This window comes from Epinephelus moara, chromosome 11, assembly GCF_006386435.1.
Source record: "Epinephelus moara isolate mb chromosome 11, YSFRI_EMoa_1.0, whole genome shotgun sequence".
Taxonomy (NCBI): domain Eukaryota; kingdom Metazoa; phylum Chordata; class Actinopteri; order Perciformes; family Serranidae; genus Epinephelus; species Epinephelus moara.
In genome coordinates, this window is record NC_065516.1 from 14,760,409 (window position 1) to 14,774,775 (window position 14,367).

The window sequence follows — 14,367 nt, forward strand, 5'->3', positions numbered from 1 at the left end:
TTTTTTTTTTTTACACAACTCCATGTAAGATGTGAGTTTGTTTTTTTTAGTGCTGATTTTGTTTTTCAGTGAAAGGCTGGCTATGAAAAGAACAAACCTGTGATTGTATTAGCTCTTTCTGACTATTTTTAATTACAATAAATCCAGTGAGTTCTAATAAACTAAATTACAATGACTTTACAACCTTTCTAATTTTGCTTGGGGCCCCCATAAAACTCACATGGACCCCCGCAGGGCCACAGAGCCCACTGTAATGGGCTTAAATTTCTCTGAGCACATGCCTTCAAACACGCCATGCTGTATCCTTACACATTTTTCTCCTCTTAAAAAGGTCAAGCACAAATAATTTTAAAAGCATCTCATGCAAATTAAAGATTGAAATTAAAAAACATCCTGCTTCTAAATGTTTAGACTCTGTCATGTTTCAGATGCTGACACTTGTTAAATAAAAAAATGCAGTGGAAACACAGAGATTTCACCTCACTGGCATAAAGCAGTTTTCACTTGTTTAAAATATAAGCTCAATGCAAAATCTGAGACTGAATGGAGATTTTTTTTTTTTTGCAGTACAAATATGCCTTTGTATCAATAAACTTTTACGTTTTGAAATAAATATTATAAAGCAGTGATGTAGAAATGTTTACAATGGTTATAGAATTAAATATGTCTAATGTCAAAGGTCAAGGCAGAGGGTCAGTCCCAGGCTTGGCTGGATTTATAAAGTAAAATAGTGTGTGAGCATATGCATGTAACTGTTTCAGTAAGTCTGCACAACTCTAACAGGATAAACCGAATCAATAACAGACACTGAAATATGATCACACATGCACATAAATATGCATGCCCCCCCTCCCTCCCCTCCTCCTCCTCCTCCCCCCACGCGCGTTTCTTTAGGCAAAAGTCCAATAAAGTTTCTGCACAAGTTCATAAAGTTTCAGCTTAAACTCCCAACAGAATTACACGTGTTCTCTCCTCTCTCATGACACGCCAAAAAAAAATCCAAAAAGCAAGTTTTCCATTGACTTTACGCAACTTCACACTAGTTTAAAAATGCACATCTGTCTGTGGGATACTTGTTAAGTGTGCCATCCGGGGTTTCTAACAACCAACACTTATTTCACAGAGCATAAATCACACACACCCAGGCCAAGTGTAACACAGGCTCTGCTGCGTTTTCGGGCTCTTTTTGGGAAGATCCAACATCGAAGCTTTTCATCGTTGTTTAAAAAAAAAAGAAGCTGGCGTTTCGCACCAGTGTTTCCTCTCTTAATCCACTTCATGTCTGCATCTTAACTTGTATGAAATTTTGAAATGTGAAACCTCAGAGTCTGAGGCTGCGTCTCCAAACTTCCAAAGTGGACAAATAAGCGCAACAATGTGTGGAAATTTTAACAGATTACTTACTTCTTTCTGGGTGATTTCCCCCTCTTGTTCTTGACTTTATTTTATCTTCACAGAAACAAAAAGAAAAGATGTGTCTTCTTTCTTCGGCGTCTTCTCTTCCTAAGTTGCAGATGTGCCTCTGGAGTTGCCTGGGACTTTTTTTTTACGCTTCAACTCCAACTCCAAAGCGGCGCTGCCAGAGTTTTTCCTCTTGCCCGTCTTTCTCCTCCTTCTCACAGTTTGCTGTGTCCAACCACCGCCGGACCAACACCATCAGCCTGCCGATAATATCTGCCGATAGCAGACCGCAGATGTGCGTAAAAACAACATAAGCGTCTGAGAAGCGCATGGAGAGTTGTTATTACATTTAGTGCGCTTTTTCGAGGAGAAGAGAGAGGACGAAGTGTGGGACTCCAGCTGCTCCTTCCCTCGCTTGACTCCTCCCTTCGGATTGCTCCCTCCTTTACTCACTGCCTCCCTCCTTTTTTTAGTTTCTGTACCCCTCTCTTTCTTCCTTCCTTTTTTTCTTTAAACCAAAATTTTTTAACTTTAATCCCAGTTTGTCCCAATATCCCAATTTATGGAGCATTAACCAACATTAAACTCAATTTACCCACTTTGCTGTTTTTCACATATCACACAAGTCTCCAACTGATCCAAGTTAGGACATTTAAAGAGAAAACAGTAACATTGTGATCATCTTTGACATCATTCTCCTGTTTATTTTCTCCTTGTCTGTTCATGTAACTTAGTTATGAGTGTTTGAATGGACCTGGGTTGGTAATGGATGACATTAAAGACTGTTTTTGGGCTTTATAAAGGATATTATGTTTTCTTTCACCAGTCCTGTGCAACATAAACATGAGCTGCTAGTCACTTTTCACAAAAGTTTAAACAGCAGCAATGAATATGTTGCTCTGTGCACATTTACATACAGCTCTATAATTAAACTTCTATGTGACATTACATTCAGCAAAATGTCAGCCTGCATACGTCTAAAAACATTCACATTAAATGAAATACATGCAAGGACGCAGGTTTTGTTCCAACATTGAGGGGGCCACATATGAAATTGGGGTTTGGGGGTCCTCTGCCAGAAAAGTTTGAGCATCAAACACTTAAAATCCTGCATTTTGGTGAATTAAAATGTCCCAGTTTGTGCTGTTTCTGCATCAATATTGTTTAAATATCTTGAATTTTCTCAAAATAAAAGTCCTCTTTTGCACATGGTCTAAATATTGAGGGGGACATGGCCCCTGCGTGCCCCCCAAAATCTACACCTATGAATAATTTTGAGTTACATTGCTAAAATATTAATCCAGCATCACATGAGGATGAGCAAGCAAATATTCGTTTTGCAATTATGACAGGATTTCTTATAAGTAATTAAATTAAACAGGCCTTTTTCTCAATTTACCCACCTTTAAAAACCCTGATCTGCATGATTGGAGCTCACATATTGGAAACTGTCAATTTATGAGAGCTAAAAACAGTCCCCTGGGCTCAGCCTTCAGAGTGATACCTAATGCTGTGGTAAAGCAGAGGGAAGCCTTCCTGTAGGGTTAGGTTATAATCAATATACATAATCAATATACAGGGAAATTATGTGGTAAGAGAGGTCTTTAGGGTGCTGTTTCAATCAATGAAGAGGTGGGAGTTTGGAGAGGAAAATCACCGGTTAATCGTTTAACCAGGATTTGAATGTGTGTGTGTGTGGCCGAGAGGTCAAGTCCGTCACGACGTAGTTAGTGTGTTTACCCTGATTGTAACACACATCCAGTTAGCTGCTGCTGCAAATAGAGAAGTCTGTGACTTAAAGGAATTTCCTGTTTTTAAAAGAAGATGTTTTTTAAGTCAGTTTCTGATGCTTATTATGCAAATAAAGTCGGCATTGACTAATTACTGCCTTAATCAATCAGAGCCTGAGATCTTCTGTCACAGCTGTCAGCATCTTTGTCATCAATAAACCTCCAAATGTTTGATTCTGATTTTGTCAGGATATGAAGATGGATTTTGGTTGTAAAATTTGGACGACTCTGGTGACTCTTTGAGGAGCTATTGTGTCACATTAATAAATCTAAAGATACAAATGCATTTTTCCTTATGATCCATAAAATGTCAAAATAAAAGCACAAGTGTTTAAATGTGATGATTTTAAATTAAAATCTGGGCATAATTAATACGGTTATGAGCTTAAAAAAGCAAGTACAGAAATGCTACACATGCACAGTGAAAGAATACGAGCTGTGATATAAATCAGTGTCAATACGATGAAAATGCATGTGTCCGTGACGACAGGAAGTCGGGCCGAGAGAGGAGACAGTCAAAGGTGCTCTGTAAGACACGACTAATTCTCCTGTCAGTTTGTCAGACGGTGCTCATCTGGCCCGGACTACACAGAGATAAAGTCCTTGTTATGAATCTCTCAAAGAGAATCCAAGGAACGTGGAGGTGGGGGTGAGGTGGGGGAGAACATGAGGGTAAAGGAGGAGGGAGGGGGTGCACATGGGCATCAGTAGGGTTAGCGGCTCCCGAAAGTATTTCATCAAAGAGGGCCAGGATCCTGGGGATTGAGATTCTGCCTGGAGGCAAGTAACCAATGGTCTCCCAAGAACATATTCCAAAGTAAGGCTCGCAGAGCCAAAGCACACATCAAAAGCACCTCTGTAGCCAAAGCGATTCTGGAGGAGAAAAAAAGGGGGTTCGGGTCCCTTCTTGGCCCCCTTTAAGCCCCAGATCTCACCCCAATTAAGAAGGAACTACTGTTTGTTCCAGACCCTGAGATCTACAGACAGGGAGGTGTACTCACTAAGGTAGACACTCAGGCATGCTCACAAACACACAGGCACACACTCATCCATGCACACACACATTCACATATTGTCACTTTTCGTCACAGCACAATCTAAAAAAAAAAAAAGCTGTGCACTGAAGATCAACATCTGTGTTCTTGTGCTTATTTCTTAAAAAAAGAAAAAAAAAGAAAATGACCAACTGACAGAGCGTGTTTCCAGTTTCAGCCATGATCTCACTGAAAAATATGTAGTGCTCAGTGTGTCCACGTATGTTACACGAGTAACAGTAAATCAATACTTGGCAGATTGTTGTGTAGGCATTTGGATTTTTGCCTTTAATTCTTCGCCGCTGGACAGATGTCACTGTGAAATGGATACGGCAGAATAAGCATATTATATCCACACAGATGTGACCGCTGGAAATGCACTGGCTGCATGAACAGAGGAATGACAGAGACTCCTGTGTCTTTCGCAGCAGAAAGGCAGTATTTTAAGGTAAAGGGATATTTAAAATGTCTTTAGTTGAGGTCTTTGCAAGTAACAGTCTTGCATTTGAAATTCTACTGTAGTATAGAAGGAAAGTAATAAGTATTAGCAGGAAAATGTAAAAAAAAGTATCGAAAGAAATAGTTCTCATTATGCAGAATGCCACTGTGACTGTTACATTTATCACATATACATATTGTTAGACTGCTATTATGTGTGGAAGGTGGAAATGTTTTTGACTTTCCCATATACTATTGGGCATTTAATTTCATACAAATGCACAGGCATAGATTTCCAGGGGGGGCGACAGGGGACTCATCCACTTCAATATCTAGAACATGTGCATTTAAAGACATGCAAGTAGCAGAAGACTTTAATTATGACTAAATCAAACACATTTACACCATAAATTGATGCAGAAAAGGCAAAAATTGGTGCAGAAAACTTCACCATGCAGTGAATTGTAATGCAGGAAATTAAGTGTTTGATGCTCAAAATTTTCTGGCAACACTCTGGTTCATGTGTGCTCCCATCAATGTTGAAATGAAACCTATGCAGCTGTACAAATGTGTTATATAAGATGATCATAAGAGGGTTGTATATATAAAATCCTGACCTGCAAAGTAACCAGTAATTACAGCTGTCAAGTGTGTTAGTGTGTAAATTTACACAAAGTATCGAGTAACATAAAATTGGAGAACTAAGAATGAGTAGCTTAAAATTATACTTAAGTACACTACTTAAATAAATATACTTAGTTTCTGATCCCGGCAACACATAATCTTGTTTTAAGTTTCCACGTTTAAATGTAAACGGCATATATGTGTTACTATCCACCTCTAACTCCCCATGAACTCCTGTCTGACTTATACTATTTAATATGAAAAACATAAAACACTTAGAAAGTAATCTTAAAGAGTGGCAAGACTCTGTACCTGTACCTGGGAAAATCAAATGTGTGTGCATGGTTTGATTAGGCAGATTTTTTTTCTTACATTCCCTCACAATATGTTTTGCACTCTCTCACAATAAATTTTGCTTCCCTTGCAATAGTTTAACTACAATGGATAAAGTGAAAAAGGCAGTGGTTGGTAGCGAACGTTGCGGTTAAGATATAAAAACTTTAGAAATTAACATTACAGGTTGGTCACCAACTCCTTTTGGCTCTAATCATAGCATATGTGTGTTGTCACTGGAAAGATACCATTAAACATCTAATTTAAGAAATTAGAAATTAAAGTGTTTTTGCAGTGCTGCTACATAAGTGATTGATTGCTTTTCATGCCAGCAGTGTCAGTAAGTAAGCTGCATTAGCACATATGTTAGTTAAAGGTCCAGTGTGTAGGTTTTAGTGGCATCTAGCAGGGAGGTTGCCGACTGCAGCCAACTGACACTTCTCCCGTGTGCCAAGCATGTAGGATGACTGACAGTGCTGCCCGTGGCATAGGCAGTACAGGTGAGTTTCCACTAGTGCCATATGCTTGTGCTAATAATGTTAGCATGTTACATTTGTCTGGAAAACGTGTTTAGCATCAGACAGTTATTTTGCCAGTGAACCTTGTGAGTTGTAATAGAGCCGAAATTTTGTTACGTTACCTTTGTTAGATGTTGCTGTTGTCCCTGGTTTCATATGAGTAGAGGAAAGTCCGCTAGCCCCTAAGCTAATGTATACAATGTAAAATTCCATAGGCTCATGCTAATAACGTTAGCATGTTGTATTTGTGGGTAGAATGTGTTCAGATAAAGACAAGTGCTTTGTCTGTGAATGCTGCGAGTTATAGTGAAGCTGATTTGTGCACTTGTGGTTGAAAATGTCTCTACTAAGCCATGTTTAATGTGTGTTTTGGATGTTTTGAATCAACTAAACTTTACAACACTTCACAGAAACCCCACTGCTTCCTAGTGTTCTGGAGGTGTAACTGCAGAGTGACACAGACACATCACTGCACAAGTATAAATGCTCACAACTACGCCCACATGCGTAGGCTATAGTGGTCGTGCATAGAGCTGACGCGCAAGTATAAATCCTGCTTTATCCAATGATACGTGAACACCGAAACACGCTGTATCATTATCATTGTCATCAAAACAACAAAAGCTCAGTGGTGCCCACTCAACTACCACTACACTGCTGAGAGGAGTGTAAGTGGAGAGAAAGAACATGAAAAAAACAGCAAATGTGTGCTCAAGCTCTATTCAGTTAAATGAGTTTCGGGCAAAGGTAAAGGTAAAGGTTCTCATAATGTGTTCAATGTAATCACTATAAAATAGATTTTAAGGAGGGAATTGTGATGAATCATATATAGTAAAAAGGCTTTTTGCTTATTTTTTCAAAAGATGTTTTTCACGCAAAAGAAGGTTATGATAAAGTTGTTACATAAATGTGTATTATTGAATTAGTGTGTAATGTAGTGTAGTGTAATGGAGGACTGAATGACAACTGTTCATTTATTTTTTATTGTGTAGATTTCTGTGTTTCCGTGGCATAAATGAGGAATAGATAACAACAAAAAACAAACAACAAAAACCCCACCAATATATAAACACTGGTATCGGCTATTGGCGAAGTTGTGATTTTAAACATTGGTATTAGTATCAGCCCAGTATTTCAAAATGGGTGCACCCGTAGTTCAATTAGAAAGTTACTTTCTATGTCATCTATTATTTTATTGTTTATTCTTCTGAACAAGTTAATTTGTAATTCTTTTTTTGCTGATTATTGATTTATGTGATTATAGTAACATGTACATGTTACTGAAAGCAAATTAGCACATATTTTTATCTTATTCTTTACCATGAGCTAGATTGTTTATTTGCATTTTGGTAATAAACATGCAGGACTTTGCTGCAGCAAGTGACACATTTTTGGGGGGCTTGGTGGGGAACCAGGGGGAGTCTCGCCTGGGGCAATAAATGTGCCAGGGCTGCCACTGTTGGCCAACATGAAAAAACGTGAATCACACTATCTAGAGCCAGTGGGTATAGTTACATGATGGCTTCTCATTCAGACTGAAATAAATATGAATGAAATCATTCGGAATTAAAGCCTTTCCAGGTAGTTTACATGGGAAATATTCATTACGAATGAGGGTTTACAAGGGAGATCAGTTTAATCGCCTTTTAATCACCTTTTTCAGGTCCGCGCAAGGTTTGGGGCAGGGACGGTTTCTGACTGGATAGGGGGCGGGGAGGATGTTACTTGTTTACGTTTACCGGAAGAAAACACTGTAGTCCTCACTCCGGATAACAAGATGCTTGACGACGCAGAAAGACCAGAATGAACTTAAAGAGGAATGAATGTATACAAGTGCGAGAAATTCTTTCATTCGGAATTAGAAACGGAATATTCCAGCCCCTTACATCGGAATGAATTTTCAATTGCATTGGCCATTTTCATTCCGAATGTTCATGTTTATATTGACCTCGACTTACCGTTCTTTGTACAACTTCAAATGCTAAACAAAATTAGAAGTTGTGTCTCCATCTGTTGTTTTGGACCCACCCACATTAGTTCTTCATGGTTCTCTCCTGCAACTTGATTGGATACTGTCAGACTGGTTCAAACAAAGTGGATATGGGGAATAAAGTACTTCAAGTCTAAGTGAAGTCACGAGTCAGTGGTGTTAAAGTCAAAGTGGAGTTGCAAGTCTTTTTTGATCTATTTAAGTTGGGTCTAAAGTCATCAAATTTGTGACTCGAGTTTGATTTGGAGTCATGTGACTCAAGTCCACACCTCTGGTCTTACACCCAATAAGATTTACAGCAGACTTATCCAAATACGGCCCAGGGGCTAATTGTGTCCCGTGGCTTGTCTTTTAGAATATACTATATTCAGCCCGCCACACAATATTGGATAATCAAGAAAGGTTATTTGTATTTTTCTCTATTTACCTCACGTGTTTAGGACTATTATACAGTTTGTAAAAATAAACAGACAGTAAACACGCAAACAAACGGTTACCTAACAGCAGATGTTTCCTGCTGGGTACCAGACATGGCCACAACAAAAGAAGCATAAAGTCAACAGCGAGGGCTGTGCTTTCAGGAGCAGTGTAAAGTTGAATACTTTTTCACAAACTAAATCAATTGTCTTTGTCTCATTTGATTTTTTTTTTAAAAATAACCCATATGATGCGAGAAGCAGCTGGCCTGCAGGTAGTTTCACGTTATCTAATCTGGCCCCCATTCGAAAAAGTTTGGACACCCCTGACTTTAAGTGTTTGCTTGCTCTTAATCCTCTAACTACAAGTGCAAGTGTGCCAACCCAACAAATGACTACAGCCACCTGACACTGGGCCTGTTTGCCAGGGACCAGAGATTTGGGACCAAACATACAACAAAGGAGAGCTTCAGTGACCTGTAGTCCACTGTCAGGAGTGTATTAGAGCGTCATCCATCCTTAAGCTGTGTACAAAGAGTTCAAAAAGTCTCCCTCTACATCCCTACCTTCTCTGTTTATGTTGGTTTTTCCTCCTCTCTTTCCTTTTCCTCACACGTACTGTACCTGTACACACTTGTACATTCAGGACAGTCAACACAGCACTCCCCTCTTCTCCTCTCACCATCCCCCCCCCCCCCCCCCCCCCCCCCCGCCGGAGGTATCGGGTGGCTTGAGTTGGCCCATTAGCGTGAATGACTGATAAGACTCTCAGCCCCCAATAATCAGAAAAGGATATTTGCAGTTATTTTGAATCCGTCAGAAATAATAAACGCCAAACTATATCCACTTGGGCTATTTAAGCAATTTCCCCATGATAACATCCCGTGGGGATTTCATGTGGATTCCAAATGACGACATAATAAAACCACAACGCCTGCACCCCCTTATCAGGCTGGATTAAAAGGGAATAATGAAACAGAGAGGGTTTGGAGCCTTGTGTGGCATGAATATGATTATCTAATGGACGCCAATGGAAAGGCATGTTAATTCCACTTTAACGCCAGACCTTTCCCAGACTATCTCCTGCCCCTGGCTCCTCCTAGGACCCCTCCTTCCTCCCCCCCTCGACCCGCTTCTCCTCTTCCTTTAAGTTTAAATAATCGTTCTGCTTTTTTTTTTCCACAGAAGTCATTATGCCCGCCGTCTATCTCTGTGTATGAACGTGAGCATGGGAGAGTGATAATTCCCCCCCTCGTCTTTCACCCTCTTATTCTGGTCTGATTGGAGTGTGTTGGCCTCTTAACTTTCAGACAAAAGCACTCTGGGCAATTATCAATATTCAGATTTTTTTTTCTTGTGGGGAGATCATTGTTGCTTGAAGAATGTGGGTCACTCATACAAACTCAAATCAAAGTTTCTGAGCAGCCAGTTGAAAATCATATTACATGGTCTGATACTGGGCGTAACAAGGCCTTAATATTTGAATGCTAGGCCAAAAAAGCATCACTGGAGAGCCACTTTAAACATTAAATTTCCCAATGCTTATTTATTTGTGAGAGTTATTTCAAGATGATACATTTTAATTTGAAAGTTGACTGTCCATGTAAAACTAAGCATCAAATTAAAGTCTTAAAGTCTGGACTTTCTTTGATTTTTACATTCTCCGTGGTAAATTAAAGGTCCAGTGTGTGTTGTGGCACCTACTGGCGAGGATTGCAATGTTACAACCAGCTCAACCTGCTCCCTGTGAGAATTCCTTCAGTGTTCATTGTTAAGGAGGTTTTTACCAGGAGCCGAATTATTCAGGTCTCTTCCTCTCCAAGACATACTGATCAAGGATCTCATTATAAACATTGCTTACTCGCAAAACAAGGCCTGAAAGAGGCGTTCCCTACTTCCTACAGAAAAGTTGTGATCTAAAAAAACAGACTTGGTGGGAGAAACTTTGACCCATGCTTGCAAACATCTTGGAGACGGGAAATTGGCAAAGCAGATGGTGAAGTGGAAGCTGTCCAATATTTTTTGGGGGCACGCCATTTTTGGCTTTTGTCCCTAAGTACATTTTTAGTATGGATCCTACGCACTGTTTTATAAATGAGACCCCAGGCGATAAAACATACTTAATAAAGCAGTTTAAAATTACAGATCAGTATTTCTCCTACCGTTTTCTGAACGTCACAGACGACGTTCTTGCCAAGCACCTGCAAATGCTCACCTATTTTCTCTGATAATTTAATGTGTGCTCACGTTATTTCTGATCCAGATGTTTTTGCCAGGAGCTGAATTATCTCAGATGTCTCCTCCTCTCCAAACCAAATGGGCCTGGTGGTTTAAACCAGTAAAAAATGACAAATCTGTGTTTCTCCAGCGCTGTTCGTCACATTGGAGATGGGCTCCTAGCCTAGCACCTGCTAATGTATGCTCACCTTTTTTCTCTGATTACTTAAGATTCAGATGCACAGGAGGTTTTTACGGTGAGACGATTTATCCACAGAGGTCTCGTCTGGTAAAAAATAAACTTGTGAAAACACTGTATAAAATTCAATTCAATTTCATGTTAGAAAATAATTGTTATGCTGATGCTCTCATGGCAGAGGGGATGCTGACTATGGTGGCTGACGCAAAAACACAAATGGCCCTATCTAGAGCCAGTGTTTGTTTTGTCCGTTCTGGGATACTGTAGAAACATGAAAGTGCAACATGGCAGACTCCGTGGACGAGGACCCGCTCCCTGTGTAGCTGTCCAGGCCCTCAGGAACTGCCAGGCTTTGAAGCCAATTTTCGTAGTGCCCTAACAGTGGGTTTACCACGGCTGAGTCCGTCACGTCATGCAATTGAGCCCAAAAAATACTATTTCCCATATACTGAAATTTGGGAAAGAGACGTCTGTAAATCAGTGAATACATTTTTTAGAGCATCATAATCCTGGCGATATGACTCGTTCCATTATCAGGACTTAAACCAGACGGTCCAATAACATCTGGAGAGTCTAGAAGAGCTGCACAATTAAATAATTTTATCTCTGTTAAAGTTAGCGGAGTGCTAAACAGGAAGTAGCCGGCTCAGCTGGCGGAAGGTTCCAGTGTGCTTGCTTTATGGGCCCAGTGATGTGGAAGCAACACCAATCATGTGGGTAAATTTATACCGCAGAAATAGAGGTGTTTTGGCCTCATGTGCCACTGAGCAGCTTTCATAGGAATGAACACGGTACCACCTTCACCGATGGATCCAGGTCTCGCAGTACATCCATGATATAAATGGCTCACTTTAAGGTAACAAAACAGTCATTCTTATTTTCAGGTGATTATACACTGAAGAGTATATGCTTATTATATCATATTCATTTATACCAATATATGCCCCTAAATCCCACACACTGGACCTTTCACAGGGAGGCCTTCTCCAGTTAAAAATGTTCATGTTAAAGTATATAACATGCACACTGAAAGCCGTTGCACCTTTGTTTCAAGGGCAAACAATTACCCATCCAGCACCAAAATAAAGATTTAAGTCATGTGCAGGCTTTGCTGTCAAGATCCTGTAAGGATGTTGTCAGATTCACATCACTTGTTGGTGTATTTTGCAATAGGTGTTGACTGATTAAAAGTACACTTCTTTTGATCAACACCCAGAAACAGTCCCTGACCAATACAGGCCCTGAGTGGGGGGTCATCATTAGGCCCATTAGGACTGATAAGACTCCTTGAGCCGTATAGACAAGTCCATTCTCATCTAGCGAGGCACGGAGCAGTATTGTGCATCAGCGCACACATCCTGAGAGCAGACTGAGCTCCCACAGGACACAGTTAAAAAAAAAAGCATCAATATTTCATCAAACTACTCTCTCTTTCTGGTCCAGATCAAAGCCTCGACTCCCACAGTCCTACAGGTAGAGATGGCTCTTTTGTTTTTGCTCCTCAGGTAGAGCAGCAGTCAGACTCTGTTCGCTTTTGGAAACCTTGCAACGCTCAGCCCATCCATCTCACGGCTTACTGCCTCGCTTTTGGAGAGGAGGTAAAAAGGAAGGGTAGAGACCGTGAGGGTGAAAACATGTTCCAGAGATGTCCAGAGATTGAACTTCATGGCCTTGTAGTGCTGTGTTATTTCCTGTTTTTCCCTGCCATGTTGGCCCATAGTGAGACTAATGGTGAAAGCAAACTGAGGGTGCTGTAATTTGTCTTTAAAAGACTGACACAGTGTTGCAAACATTTCTCACTGTCATCTGCATCGTCATCATTATTACTATTTGAATATATAATTAGGCTATGATTAGGCTCATTTAAAAATTCTGTCACGCCAGGGGTCAGGAAGTTCAACTATGGGCTAGGTTTTCTGAACAATGTTCATCAGGCAAGGTGGAAATGCAGACTAATATGTTTTCAGTATGTTTATGCTGTCTTTATGTGTGTAGGTGCACAAGTATCCAGCAGGCACACTTCCAATAAAGAATGAAGACACCAGAGTGCATTTGACACTTTTACTGAAGGCAAATTCAGTGGTTGTTATCACAAATCAGAAAACAGTAAGATTCCAGAATTAGATGAAATATTGTTAAACAAACAAACAAAAAAGTACATTAACAAGGAAACAAGATTAACACAAGTAAAGATTAGCTGTCAAATGAGTTACATTGTGCTTCACATCAGAAAGAAACCAGGTATAATCAGTGAAAGATCAACAATAAAACCCTAAACTGAGTACAATTAGTTAATCTAGTAAATATACACAACAGTAAAATTAAACCAAACAATAAGTCAAAAGTGAACTTAGAAGAGTGTATAAGGGGAGTCATCTCTATGTTCGGAGGATCCTATGTCTCTTGATATTAACTAATACAGTAAGAGACTGGTAAGGGTTGCCTTCACCATTCAAAGTGCAAAAGAACAAAGGGAGATGGACATTTCAAACACAGTTTGAGTGATAAAAATCCGTTCAGCCACTGTGGAGATGTCCAGAGTTAAGACAACTGTCTCGCTCACAAATTTGAGGGTGTAGGTCTCAAGGAGTATAACATCAGAAGGTTATTAGCTGCAGGTGGCTGATTTGTACATGTTGACCCGGTGAAACATATATTAAACATTTGGGATATTTAGGAAAGGATTTAGGATTCAGATATTTAGCGCAGATATAGGGTAATGGAATCATGGGGCGGCCCCGCCATTTTGAAGGATAGCTAACGTAGCTACGATAGCTGTCATTATCTCTCATTATCTGTCACTAATCTAGTCATCTGTCAGTCATTCATCAACACAAATGTGTAAAGACAAACACACACATATAGAGAAGCCCTCGACAGAAGGAGAGAAGCAGTATATTCCAAAATGAAGTGAAATGAAATGAAGTTATCTAATGATATCCATCCCATACAAACTAGGAGACATAAAATGATTAAAGGACCTTGGCAACTTGCCACCCATTACAGTCACTGATGTTGGCGCCTATCTGGTATTTAAATTTAGCGCCTACAACTGTCGGCAATACAAAAATATTATACCTTGAGAGGCTAATGTCCAATGTACAAATGGGTGGGTAGAGAACCTTCAGATCTACGAGCCAAAGCTAGCTAATGTTAGATAATTAATCTAGCAGTATCTAGCAAAATGACGCAAATAATGTTAGTCTACAGTACCTTTGTGTCTGACTGTATACTACTATATTTCATGTTTTCGTTCTTATTTGCTGAGTGATGTTGGTGTTTTGTGTTGAACAGTTCTTTTTGACACTTACAATAAACAACCAGCAGATAGCACTCTATCTACAAATAGCTGACTCACTGTTAAAGAAGCTCGTTCCCTATAGAGTGGCCCAGGGATGATGTTTTTT

At 39.8% G+C, this 14,367-nt stretch overlaps 1 protein-coding gene across 1 annotated transcript in view; it reads right to left on the reverse strand.

Annotated features, from left to right (window-relative positions):
* Window positions 1-1,823, reverse strand: part of gli3 (GLI family zinc finger 3) — a 123,436-nt gene extending 121,613 nt beyond the window's left edge. Inside the window, exon 1 of the mRNA XM_050056707.1 lies at window positions 1,405-1,823. The gene's annotated coding sequence lies outside the window, so the exon portion shown is untranslated. The remainder of the gene's footprint in view (window positions 1-1,404) is intronic.
* Between the last annotated feature and the right edge of the window lie 12,544 nt (window positions 1,824-14,367).